The 13,140-nt window shown below is 42.0% G+C and overlaps 1 long non-coding RNA gene across 1 annotated transcript in view; it reads left to right on the plus strand.

The window, feature by feature from the left end:
* LOC108449572 overlaps positions 1 to 12,896 on the plus strand; it is a 31,075-nt gene extending 18,179 nt beyond the window's left edge. Inside the window, exon 3 of the long non-coding RNA XR_001865787.1 lies at positions 12,304 to 12,896. This is a non-coding gene — a long non-coding RNA (uncharacterized LOC108449572). The remainder of the gene's footprint in view (positions 1 to 12,303) is intronic.
* Positions 12,897 to 13,140: the final 244 nt, after the last annotated feature.

Raw genomic sequence — 13,140 nt, forward strand, 5'->3', positions numbered from 1 at the left:
TCTGATACAGTAGAAATATACAGAAAGAGAGACGGGGAAAAAGATAAGTCACATAAAAAGGGATTGATAGACAGAGTAGTAAGTGGTGATGTGATAATATTCTTATATATGGCACCATCATTTCTCACAGCAAGACTGTCTGACCAGATGCGGGTGGAAACAGGAGGAAGGAGGCAGAGAACATGTGGTGGGTGAGGGAATCCAGGTCTTTGAGGATGGTCTGTTAAGTGCTGGTACATGTATTTCTGTGGGAGTGGGAGGAGCTCCTATTGTATTTCAAGCTGAGAAAAGAAACCTTATACCAAATTATCACTTGCAGTAAGTGCAAGGTCAGCCACTTCTGAGAAGGCAGTAAAACATTCCCAGGGAAAGTTTCTTTGCAGTCCTGGTTGATTTTAAGAGCTTCCTGAAATTTTGAAAATTATTAATAGTGTCAGGCATAAATAGGTGCCTGGGAAGAAAAAGAGATTTCCAAGGAACACATATGTAAAAATGATCCGACCTCCTTTTTGCGGTTTTGCTCAACAACGAGAAGACACCATTGCTACAGGGAGGAGCTGAAAGGAGGGTTTCCCCTGCACAGACATCTGTTTCAGGCTGAATGTTCATGCCCATGTTGTTTTCTCTGCTGGCAGTAAACCACTCTGCTCAAATGATCATATCCCTGTATTAAGGGACTTGAATGAATAGGAAGAAAAAACCTCTTCATGAAGCTTTGAAATGGCAAGAGGGATCAAATGAATATTTTCCTTGGCATCAGCTAGTCCCCCTTTGTTCAGAACAGGAACTTTGAAAGTCCAGTGCCTGGAGCATCACAGAGACCAGCACTTAGAGATCACCAAGATGAGAGGGAATACTGCCTCTTTGGATTTCCAGGCACTCCTTAAAAGAAATAAGGAACATACACAACTGGCACTGCCACCAGCTTTTTGTATTTAAAATTGTGCCCCATTCAAAGGCTTGAGACAGATATCCCCCTCACCTGATGGGGACAGTTTGCACAAATCCACTCTTTGAAGCTAAGAATCATTTTGAACAAAATTCTTGTTAGGAAGCACATAACAACACCACATCTGAGTCCTTTGCAGAGTGAGAGCTGAAATCTTTGGATCTCTTCCTCTGCCCACCAAACCCCATGTGAAAAGTGGGATGAGGTTCCCACAAGCAACTCCAATTTCAATCCTTTTCAGACTTTATTTCTTCAATTCTGTGGCCTCCTGTGGTAGCAAACTATGCAGGCTGGCTACCAGCTGTGTGAAGGCCTGACTTTCATACATTTTAAATTTACCTGCTGGCAGCTACCTTCATAATCAAGTGCCAGAAGAATGGAAAAAATAATGTAATGCATCTCAGTTGTTACCCAGCGTTGCTATGGGGACAGGATGGGTCTGGAAAAGAGTATCAGAGAAGGGTCGTGCCAAAAAACAGTATCATGTCTCTCAGAAAGGCTCTCCAGAAGAGGGTTTAAATCTCAGTCTGGGAATCTCCCAGTGTGGAAAGTGGAGCAGGAAAGGAACAGATCGATCTGCAAGGATCCGGAAAGAAATGGTTTGACTGTCCCCTGCCTGAGCCATTCAGGATGTAGAGGAAGAGAGGAAGGACTGAAAAAGAAAAGAGACAGTTAGACATGGGTAGCTGTGCAAAAAGGAGCCTGTTGCCTGAGAACGCTTCACCAGCTTCACTAGCTCATGCTTCTGAGGAGTTTAGTATTAAGCACTTTGGGTTTCACTCAAAGCCTGCTAAGTCAATGGGAATCACTCTAGTTTTCTCTGAGTTTTGGACTGAGTCCTTTCAAAACAAGTGGTGAATAGAAACATAGGCTTTCTTCTTCCCTGTGGCCAGGATTTTCAGCATACCTCAACTTTTAGGATCATGACTAAGTTTTCCAAAACAATTTCCCAGGGAATGGACAAATGATCACAAGTGACTGGAATACCCGGGCTCTCTTCAGGTGGTTCACTGGCCAAGACAGAGAGACTCCCTGCAGCCTCACACTTTGCCTGGTGATCACGAGACAAGAGCAGACAGGCTGGCAGCCAGCACTGTGGTTCTCCAGTGCAACCAGGAGCAAGCAAAGCCTTACAGGAGCTGAGCTTTGCTCCTTTACATCTGCCTGCCAATACACTTCAACTGCATTTAGGAAGTTCAATAAATTTCTGAGAATCTGGACTTACCCAGCATGTTTTGGTTGTAATTATGGCCAGATTCTCCCAGTAAGAGCTCCAGGTAGTTGAATTCCTTCAAAGGTCTTGTCCTGGTTGTGAGTACTCAGAATTTTGCCAGCTCTGCCCCAGCACCCAGAATGCATTCTTTATTTTCTGTGGTAGCAGAAGGATCTACAGTGCAAAAGGGATGAGTTTTTCACCACATGCTGGAGCTGGAGTTCTCTGAGCACATAAGCTGTCCAGAAGTGGTGTTAAGTCTACTGAATGTATACATGTGCAGTTCTCTGTTAAATAAATTGTCTATCTAATTAAATTTGAGATGAGATTTATTACATAGGGCATTAGGAAGAAAAGATCCTGAAAAAAATGAGGTTTTTTGCTTTCACTAAATCCTGGACTATTGAGGTATTTTTGTGTGTGGTATCTCAAAAACACCTTGTCTAGCTTTTGATTTTAAAATAAGTACATTTAGAGCGGCAGAAAGTGTTGCAAACATTTATATTTTGCTTGCGTTTTATTTGAGTTCCTCTAATTCTGAAGCAGGAAATAATTTTTTGTCCTTAAGAGGAACAGGTCTTTTTATGGCATTTGTGTTTTCTAAGAGGCAATTCTCTATTACTTATTATCAGTTATATTTTCCAGCTCACAAAGCGTAGATGGTTCATTTCCCTTTTCTAAAGGACCTCCATAGGTGTTTTAACATCTGCAGGAAAATAGGCACAATCTTTTCTGCATCATGGGGAGGTCCTAATGGGACTAAGGTAAAATAAAAGGGTGTGAAATCTGCTTGGAGCCTCTTATATAAAACATTTTTGCACTAAAATTTTACAAATTGTCAATTTAAAACCTCTTGGGGAGGAGGCCATTAAGTTTCTTTAATTACTTGCATTTTTTATTTATTAAAAATCCAATCTGTTTTTTTTTCCACGATCAAATTTTAAGCCCAGTTTCCAGCTTCAAATTATTTTTGCAAAACTTATAGTGGAAGATAATTAGAAAAAAGAACAGTCAGATAAAAACAGTGTATCCCAAAGGCAGTTAAACAAAGCACAAGGATTGTCACAAACTTCTATTTTGCTTGTCCCTTTGTAACAAAGAAATAGTCACAATGTCTTTGCATTATGACACAGGATGAGAAAAAGTGTGAAAAATCTCACAAACTTTTCTGAGACAGAGGAATTGTCTCCACCTGACCATATCTTCCACCTGAGACTTGCAAATTACATCCCTTCCTCTGACTTCCACATTCCGTTGGCACAGGCTGTGCTTCTCGCCCTGATTCTGCAACACATAGCCCAGAAGCGCCACCCATGTGAGGAGATGCCCTCAGCTTGGTGACAGCTGCAGGAGCACAGCTTACCAGCTGCTTTACAGAGGAATAAGGCTGTCAGGCTGCAGCTGCAGCTCTAACCAGCACCAGCAACTAAACCTCCAAAAAGTGGTTCTTTCCCACACCCTGGCCAGCCCAAGTGGTTCACCTTAACTGCCTCAGGGACACAGCCTCCTGGAGAGGCCTTGGCTTGTTCACTGCATCTGGCTTGTTACTGCTGTATATTCTGCATTTATGGTGTTGTGGCTCAAATTCAGAGTTATTGGTGGGGGTCTGCAGCTCTGGTTTTCAAGTGTCTCACCGTCTCTGAGGCTGCTACTGCTGCTCTCCAGCTGTCTGAGGGACAGGTCTGTGCAGACTACCCAGAACAGGACACAGAATCATAGAAAGTCAAGGCTGGAAGAGATCTTCAAGACCACCCAATCCAACTGTCCACCCAGCACTGCCACTGTAACCTCTAAACCACTAAACCAAATCACCCAGCTCCAGATGCCTCTTAAACATCTCCACAGTGTAATTCCACACCTCCTTGGGCAACCTGCTCCAGTGCCTGGCCACCCTGAAAATAGCTTTTCTAAAATCTAATGTGCCTCTGCCCTATCTCAGTTTAAAGCCATATCCTCTTGTCTTCTCACTTCAGGAACAGCAGAAGAGACTGGCCCCCACCTCACTACACTCTCCTTTCAGGCAGTTGTGGAGACTGATGGGGTCCCCCCTGAGCCTTCTCCTCTCTAGACGGAACAAGGGTAGCTCCTTCAGCTGTTCCTCATAAGATAAGCTTTCTAGTCCTTTTGTGAGACTTGTTGCCCTTCACTGGACTTGCTCCAACACCTCAAAGTCCTTTTTGAAGTGAGGGGCCCAGAACTGAACACAGCACTCCAGGTGCAGCCTCACCAGTACCAAGTAAAGGGAGACAATGGCTGCCCTGCTCCTGCTGGCCACACTATTCTTGATACAGGCCAAGATGCCATTGGCCTTCTTGTCCACCCAGGTACACTCTGGCTCATGTCCAGCTACTGTCAACCAGCACCTCCCAGGTCACTTCTGCCAAAGAGCTCTTGAACCAGTCCTCCCCAGGACTGTAGAGCTGCATAGGTTTGTTGTAAATCAAGTGCAGGACCTGGCACTTGGCCTTATTAAACCGTGATCAAGGCTGTGCATCTGCAAGAAGATGATGTTCCCCACTGCTGCTATTTAACCCCAGCCAGCAACTATGTACCACACAGCACTCACTCACTCACTCCCCTCTGCCTCACCCTGCTGGGATGAGGAAATCAGAAAAAAAGGTGAAACCCATGAGCTAAGAACAGTGTAAGAATTGAAATATAAGAGTAATAATGATAATGATAATATTAATAATAATACTGTAAGGAAAAGGAGAAAGAAACAAGTGATGCACAGTACAAGTGTTCACCACTGTCCTCCACCAGTGATCAGCCCCTCTTGGCCTCAGTTCATATATCAGGCACTATGTTCCATGGAATATCCTTTTGGCCAGTTCAGGTCAGCAGTCCCAGCCGTGCTCCCTCCCATCTTCTTGTGCACTTCCTCAAAGGCAGAGCATGAGACACTGAAAAGTGCTTGACTCAGGGTAAGTGCTACCTAGCAACAACCAAAACATCAGTGTGTTATCAATGTTATTGTCATACTGAGTCCAAAAAGCTGGGACCAGGACACTTATGTGAATGGCTGAGGATTCCACAGGACAATTGGGGTCTGTTTTGATTTCCTCAAATGGGAAATAGAGAGATTTCAGATTCAGACTTCTGAGTTTGCATAGGCAGAAGAGACAGATTCAACCCCCCTTTACCAAGTGTGTGCTAGTGCAGCAGTAGAGGTGTGGATTTCAAGAACTACAGTGAGCATTGGTTAGGACTGCTCACCCAAGGGAGACAGGAACTCTCAACAGGGTGATGATGCAGTCTCACCCACAGGTACAGCCACAATGGGGTGGGCACAATGGTTGTGTTGCTGGGAAAGGGAACTGCTTATCTTAAATAAAGGGATGCAGAGGATGGCTCAGCCATAGCTTTCCTGTAAGACCCTGTATCCTTCTTTGCAGATGTTGAAAAGTGAGCTGAACAGGGCCCTGAGGAAGTTGAGTGAGCTGGCCATGCTCTTAGCACAGTCAGTCAGTCAGTCAGAGGATGGAGCCCCTAAGATCTCTTTCAATGTAAATTTTTGTCTGATTGTGTACATGTCCTGCAACACCAGAAACACAGGTGAAAGAAATAGTGAATGGTCAGGAGCACTGAGAGAGAAAAGAATGACCTATGGAAGCCATGCAACCATTCTTAAGCATCATAGGATGGCCTATGTGGCCAGTGATGATTCTGAATACTTACAGACAAGCCCAGACTGATGGGGGTTCACAATGCAGGGGAATATTTTTAGTTTAGAAAAAAAAAAAAAAGCCATTGAAGCTTGAGCTAATCTCCTGGAAACTGAATTTGCTTCCTTGATTTCACTGGTTTTCTGGAAGATTTTAAAGCTCCCATCAAACTATCAACCTGAGGGATGAATTTATGTATTACAGGACCTAAAGAAACTGTAATGATCAAATTTGATTCCTTTCTAACATATACCATAAGACTACCCTTCAATCACTCCTGTAGTGACAAAAGTGTATCTTCTGGAAAAAGCTCTGGGATTTAATGGAAGGAACACAAAATGTTCCTTGGAGCAGAGTTAACTGGGACAACTGAAGTCCCTGCCAAAGGTACTGATCATTAGAGCAGTGCCTGAGAGCAGCTAAGCTACATGTGATGAAAGGATTTCTGTTGGACCAACCATGACTCTGGGGGCAAGAGACAAGGCCAGAAAAAGGCCAGAGATGCAAAATACCGAATTTGGAAAAAATCAGGCAAAAAGCTTCTGGCACATTTGGATTTCTCAGCAAGAAAACCACTTCCTGCTTACTTTTATTTTTTATTTATTTTGTGGAGCAAGGAGACCTGGCTCGCACTTCTGGCAAATAAATCAGATTGCACAAAGGCTCTGCATGACTCTATCAGCTTGTCCTCCCAAAAGAAACATGACACAGAAAAACCCTGAATAGCTGCTAAGCATTCAAGCCAAAGGAGCATGGGATTTCCTGCAGCAGAATTTTATGGTTTCTTTGCAGCATTCAGAGAATACTTGGTGTGGGCTCTTCTGCCAGAGGGGCTCATGTGACATATAACTGCTCCTCAGAGCACATAGAAATCATAGAGAGCACAATTAACTTTCTGCCTGTGGGTAACAGTGAAGAACACAAGGAACTACCCACATGTGCCCCTGCCAGTGAATTGATGCTGCTGGTAAGTGGCACTCTCAGTGTGCAACAGGGATGAGAAAGCTTCCCAGGAGCTCGCAAAGAAATCCTTAATGCTTGATTTCTTATTAACATATCCAGAAAATATGGGGATGAGCTTCAGATGCCTTGTGACAAATGTCCCATGTGGTGGTCCCCTGACTGTGCTGGGAAGAGACAGGGACAAATGAGCAATTGGGCCCAGGGTGAACAGGGGTATTAATTAAGGAGACTGTGCCAGCCCTGTGAGGCCTGTAGATCCCTCTCTGGCAAGTGGTTCAGAGTTTAAAAAATTCATATATTGCCTTTAGGTTATGTCAATAATGTAAAGTGTGTAACATCATATTCTCCATAAAATGCATCTAGCAGAAAGACAAGAGAGCAGCTGGAGCAGGAGATGCCTGGAGTACATCACTAGAGTTTCCCCAGCTACTTACAGAAAGCATCTCTCTTGAGAAAGAAGGTATCATTTATTCCTAATTACAGTAGGATATCTATTAGCACTTAAGTTTCCTACATTTTTTTTTATCCATTCACATCCTTACTACTTTTTTACATTGCATTGATGTCTGACAAGGACAGACAGGCATTAGAGAGACAACATCCTTACTGTCCAGCAGGCCCTGTAAATTTGATGGATGGACATCAACATCATTGGCTTTGGTTCCAAGCCAAATTCAACTACATCACATAGATGGTCCAGATTGGTTAAGCATAGTTAAAATTCAGATGCTTGTCATACATCTACAGGTCATGGCTGAGAGTGAGATCTATAATAAAACCCAGGACATCCATGTCACTAAAGTACTGAACCAAGTTCCCTACTGATTTCAATGGGACTGAGGTACCTAAATATTTCTGCTTGTAAGCCTTCCTCGCTTTGTTCATCTCTGTCCCACTATGGATAGTAAAAAAGCTGAGGTAGAGGCTATCCATCACTGTGTGATCTTTGCATAACTCGCACAGTTGGACTGCAGTGGCTGCTGGGTGGTTCGGCACTCTAATGGTACAAAAATGCAAGTAATTCTCCAGTTGATGGAAGATATGATTGCTAGGCAGATGGGGTGGTTGCTGAACTAAGCCATGGCTGGAGCTGAAACAGAAAATATATCCATTTCATTTTCTAGTCTCCAGTTTCACTGATCACTTCTTTGTCTCCTGAACTGCCTGTAATCACCTGTAACTTACTGCATCTTCATGTTTATGGTGCCTCCAAGGAAGAGGATGAATCATTCCAGAATATTTTTACTTCCAAACAGATGTTTGCTTAGACAGTTTTGAATCCATAATGGAGGAATTCAGTTGGCTAAAGATACATACAGTGTCATCCAAGGTGCTTGGGATATCAAGGCAGATATCTGCAAAAGGCAGATGTAACAAAAAATTATGGGAAACTTGCATCTTTATAGGACAGCAACTGGTTGGGAAAAAGATATGAATTCACTAAAATGGTACCTGGTGCCTATATTCAGGCCATTGAGCCAGGCTCCAAATGTCATCTTCTGAAGTAAAAATTATTCTGGAAAAAGGTATTTGTCTGGAAACCTTAGACGACTTCCATCTTTATGTTATGGAGTTATCAAGACATACCATAAATTTTGAAGATGAAGGCAAGAGACCTTTCTTAAACTATATCCAAGCTTCAGGTACATCTTCTATGATTCAAACTCACTGAGCAATTTAGTCACAAGTGCTGGAGGCACTGGAGCTGGGCCAAGCAGTGAGGCACTGTGGGGCAGCAGGTAGCCCCAGGCCTCAGCAACAGCAGGGAACTGTGTTGGCTTCCGGTAGGTACAGGCAGTACCCTGCTCCCAGGGCTCCCTGGCACTCTCAGTTGATGAAGGTTGTGTTCAAGACACACATCGTCCAGAAAATTGCGCTGGCTATCCTCAGCAGGGCTCCCCGATGGACACATTGCCCTGCAGTTACGTGGGAGCACACATCTGGCTGCAGGAGGAGTGTAAGGGGGAGCCATTTAGGGAGTGTCTTAACCCAAGAAACTCAAAAATTTTTGCATCTGGAGGAATTTTTGCATCAGTCATCGCTTAGGTGTTGGGGCATTTGATTCAGAAATGAGCCTCCTCCCAGACAGGGGCAGGAGAGAGATGTTCCCTGTGTCATGAGCAGGGTGGGGACTCACAGCTCATTGGTGTTTGTCCTGGTTTTCCTAACACGTCTGAGTCAAGGAAGCTCTGCTGTCGGAGAAAGTGATGGCTGTCATGGTAAAGTGAAAATTCCTCTGTTTGCATCATTGCAAACAGCCACTTTATTTCCTCATCTCTAGCAAATAAAAGCTGCTATGAAATGCTGGTTTTCCTTTCACCATCTGACAAGTTAGTGAGCCCAATTAAATGCAGCACAAGACAAAGCAGTTATATGCATCTCCCACTGTCTGACTCCCTTTCAGAACTCTTACATCACTTTTAAGTAATTTCCTTTCCCAGATGAGGCAGCTCCACTTACACCAAAGGGCTTGATCTAAACCAAACAGTCTTATAATAAGCCAGACAACCTCATTTTTGATATCATTGGCCTTTATCCTCAGAGGGGCTTCTCCAGATAAAAGCTGCAACTTCTTAAGAATGTCAAAAAATATTCATCTTCAAAACCTCAAGTGACAACTTGGGGGTAAGTATCCTGAGCTTTGTGATTGTATTTTAAATGACAGAAATTTTTTTTGGTGTAGCAGTGTCCAGGGCAGCAGAAGGAAAGATAAAAGAAAGTATTTCAAAACCAAGTCACAACAAACCCAAGTACCCTCAGCTTGATGATTTAGGCATTGGATTTCTCCATAAACTGCCAATCTGTGGTATGAAGAAGCAGCATTTGTGGGTTTCCTTAGAGAAGAGCAGAAGTGTTCCACATATTATACTATAACAGTGAGTATTGAACATGTGACTCAGATATTATTTAGGAAGAAAATTTTCAGCAATTCCAGCCCAGGTAGAAGCACCTCTATAGTTTTATATGTCAAACAGGGTGGCCCAGGTGAGATGGCTTTACTTTGAGCAGAGGAGAGACTTAGCAGAAGCAGATGTAATTCTCCTTACTTTCTTTATGAAGTCTTATATATTACATGAATCAATAAACCCACAAAGCTAAAAACTGCTATCATGGAAAGCTGTAGCTGTTTCTTAACCTGTTGTTTCCAAAGGAGTTGAAAATAAACCCAAAGGAAAACCTGGATCAGGAATTGTATCTTAGCAAGACATATCTTCCCCTGATTGTGTCCCTAGTACACATTAATCTGTATTAGCAACTCTTACCAGATCCATCACATTGCCTTCTACACCAATTCATGACCACACAGACAGCAATGTAAAAAATCTTGTTCCTTTAAGAAACAGTTATTCCTTGGTTTCTTTCAGGACAATGCCAGAACTCATGGATTTATTCTTTATAAATGAGAAATTCCACCCCTCATTAAACAGATAAGGTTTGTAGAAGATAATTAACCACTTCTTATGGTTTATCCAACCCACAAAATTTGGGTCAGATATTGCTTGCCACCCACATTAATTGCCCAGAACAGACTGACTGGTTTTGGATGAAATACTGTCTCGCAAGCACTTAATATCCCTGGCATGGCATAAAAGGAAACAGAAACCTGAGAAGAAGGGAAAATTAGAATGGTGGGAAGAAAAACAATTTTTTAACAGTGCAGTGGACTTTGTCTGTCTAATGAATCCCCTTTGAAAACCACCCATAGTAATAAATTAGGATGTAATATATTGCAGATGGATCAACAGGGGCACACACATAGTCTTAAGTATCTGCCACAGGTGTTTGATTTTATGTTTGACGGCAGGTCAAGGAGTAACCATGCATGGACAATCGTGCTATAGCTTGCAGGGCTAAAATCTTGTTCTAGATTGGAAGGAAAACTAAGACTCTTTGTTCATCTGTGGAGCAGAATCAGTTGATATAACTGGCTTTTGATCGAAAACATTATTAAAAAATTCATGTCTGATCTTTTTTCTGCATATAGTATTTAGAAGACTTCTTCTAACCAGAAACATCATTGTAATCCAGTAACTTTAATATAACATTTTACTTTGAGAGAGCAACACATGCTGACAATATTATGTTAAAAATGTGTCTGGATCTGACCAGCTTCTGTGAGGTCCTTCGTGCATAGTCTTGTCTCATTGGCTTAGACATCAGATGGTTTCAAGAAACAAACCTCAGATCATACAGTCTTTAATTATACGAACCCTTTGGGGGTCTTCAGCACCAATTGTGAAGATATACTCAGTATTTTTTTCAGACTTTCAGATCAAGCAGCCAAACACAAAAGTATACACAGGAGAGTATCCTGTTCTTCCAAAGTAGTTTAAAAATCTACAGAGGAATAAAAAAACCCCACACGTAAGGATGTTAGAGACATTTTCATTGAACCTTGTTTTCTACAGCTTCTCAAAGAATTCTGGAATGATTAGCCATTTCCTGAGTTTCAGTCAGGCTTCCTATCCATGTAAACAGTAAACTTCCTATTCATGTCTCAAGTCATTTAGATTTATTGTTCCTCCCCTCCTTGTTTCTGTTTCTCAAAAAAACCCAGCCAAAGAAGAAAACCCCAAAGCCAAACTGCAGGAGTTTTGGGAATCTCCCAGTTCTCTCACATATACAGTATAGTAAGGGGTATGTGGTGCACCAGTCACTCCAGTGCACAGTACACTGAAACAGAAAGGCAACCCCTGGAAGCTGAAAAGTTTAAACTGCAGTTTATAAGTGTATAAGGGTTTACCCTCTAGTCCAAACAACTGCTAATAGTCAGCGTTGGAGCTGAGGGACTTACCCAGCTGGACCTGTGGTCTGACTTTTTCGTTTTTACAGTGCTTATTCCTGAGTTGAGCTTCTCCAGATGCTATTTACTGTGATCTTAGAGTAGAAAGTGTGCAGGACAGTCTTTGCTTAGCACTAGATATGAGTCTTATTTATTTAAATCATTCTCTCCTAGATGGCAGCTGATGGTGCAGGTAGGGTTGCACTGGAGCTGTTGTGGTCTCTACTGTGTCTGGGACAGTATTCTGCAGACAGAATACTGTGGAATGTCAGTGCATTTCTACTGCTGACTCTGATCAAATGTCATATTTTTAATTGAATTTCTACAGCAATGGTCCAGTGACAAATGTGTATGTTCTGCATTATGCCTACTCATGACCTAAAACTGTGAGAGCTACAGCAGAGTCTCTGCTAATAATAAAAAGTACTAAATGTCAGCCAGATGAAACTGAAGAGTGGAAAAAAGAATAGTAGGATTCAGGAGGTTCTCTTTTCACTTCCTTTTATTTTTACTGTGTTTAGAGGACTTTCACAGTTTCTCTGCCTTGAGCAATATTTTTGAACATAGAAATTCACTTCTATGTAGTGAAGTTCACAAGTCTTCCTACTGACTTGAGGAGAAGTAGGATCAGGACCGATGTTTTGGTTTCTCCTCCTTACCAACTTTCCCTGCCTTAGTAGTGTTTGTCTGCTCAGACATGTTTCTATTTTGAGTCTTTTCTTCTCCACAGATCCCCACTACATGCTGAGGATAGGCTTCAACTGCATCCAACGTTTTGCCACGAGAGGCGAGTTGTTCTGCAAGCAAGGAAGAATGTTTTATTGTTCTGGTACTTTGTCTCTTTGGATATGGTTTAGAAATCAAATAATACATTGAAAACATGCTTCAACAGAAATGAAACCCAAGAATCCTCATTTTTTGTTTATTTTATTTTGTTATTGTGAGACTCCTAGCAAAGCTAACACCTCATAGCTTTAATGGAAGTCCTTCAATAAAAATGACAATAGACAAACAGTATCCAGCATTGGCACTACAGGTCAGAGTTTGTTGTGGTTCTACTGATTCTGTGGAAGACTTTCCCTCTTTTAACTCTTTCTGTCCTTTGAAAAGACAAAACACTCTTCGGTATTTCTAGGCTAAAAGTTAAGACCCATGAAAATCAGAAGCTATCTCAGTAGATACAAGAAATTATGAAGACAGATTACCTCCAAATATTTTGCCTGCAGTTGCCCATAGCAAATAAAATTGCTTTCAAAAATTATACCCTCAAACTCTGCCTATTTTTTTATGGCATGAACCAGAAAAACAGAATTTGCTCCTCAAGGCTGTAGGTCAGTAGTTCCCAGAAAGTCTGTGGGCTTTATGTAAAAGGGCAAAAGTAAAAAAGATTAAAAAATTCTACAAGTGAAGAACATTGTAAACTGCTGTTAATTTCAAACTTGAGGTTTTAAAGCTATTTAATCCTACAGTAATTATTTTAGGGAAGGTTACCAGCTATTTCTGGTATTTTTCTGGATATTTCTGGAAACAAACAGTCTGGCTACTCTGTCAGCATGGGTCGCATTTG

The sequence above is a fragment of the Corvus brachyrhynchos genome, unplaced genomic scaffold, assembly GCF_000691975.1.
Source record: "Corvus brachyrhynchos isolate BGI_N302 unplaced genomic scaffold, ASM69197v1 scaffold28, whole genome shotgun sequence".
Classification (NCBI taxonomy): domain Eukaryota; kingdom Metazoa; phylum Chordata; class Aves; order Passeriformes; family Corvidae; genus Corvus; species Corvus brachyrhynchos.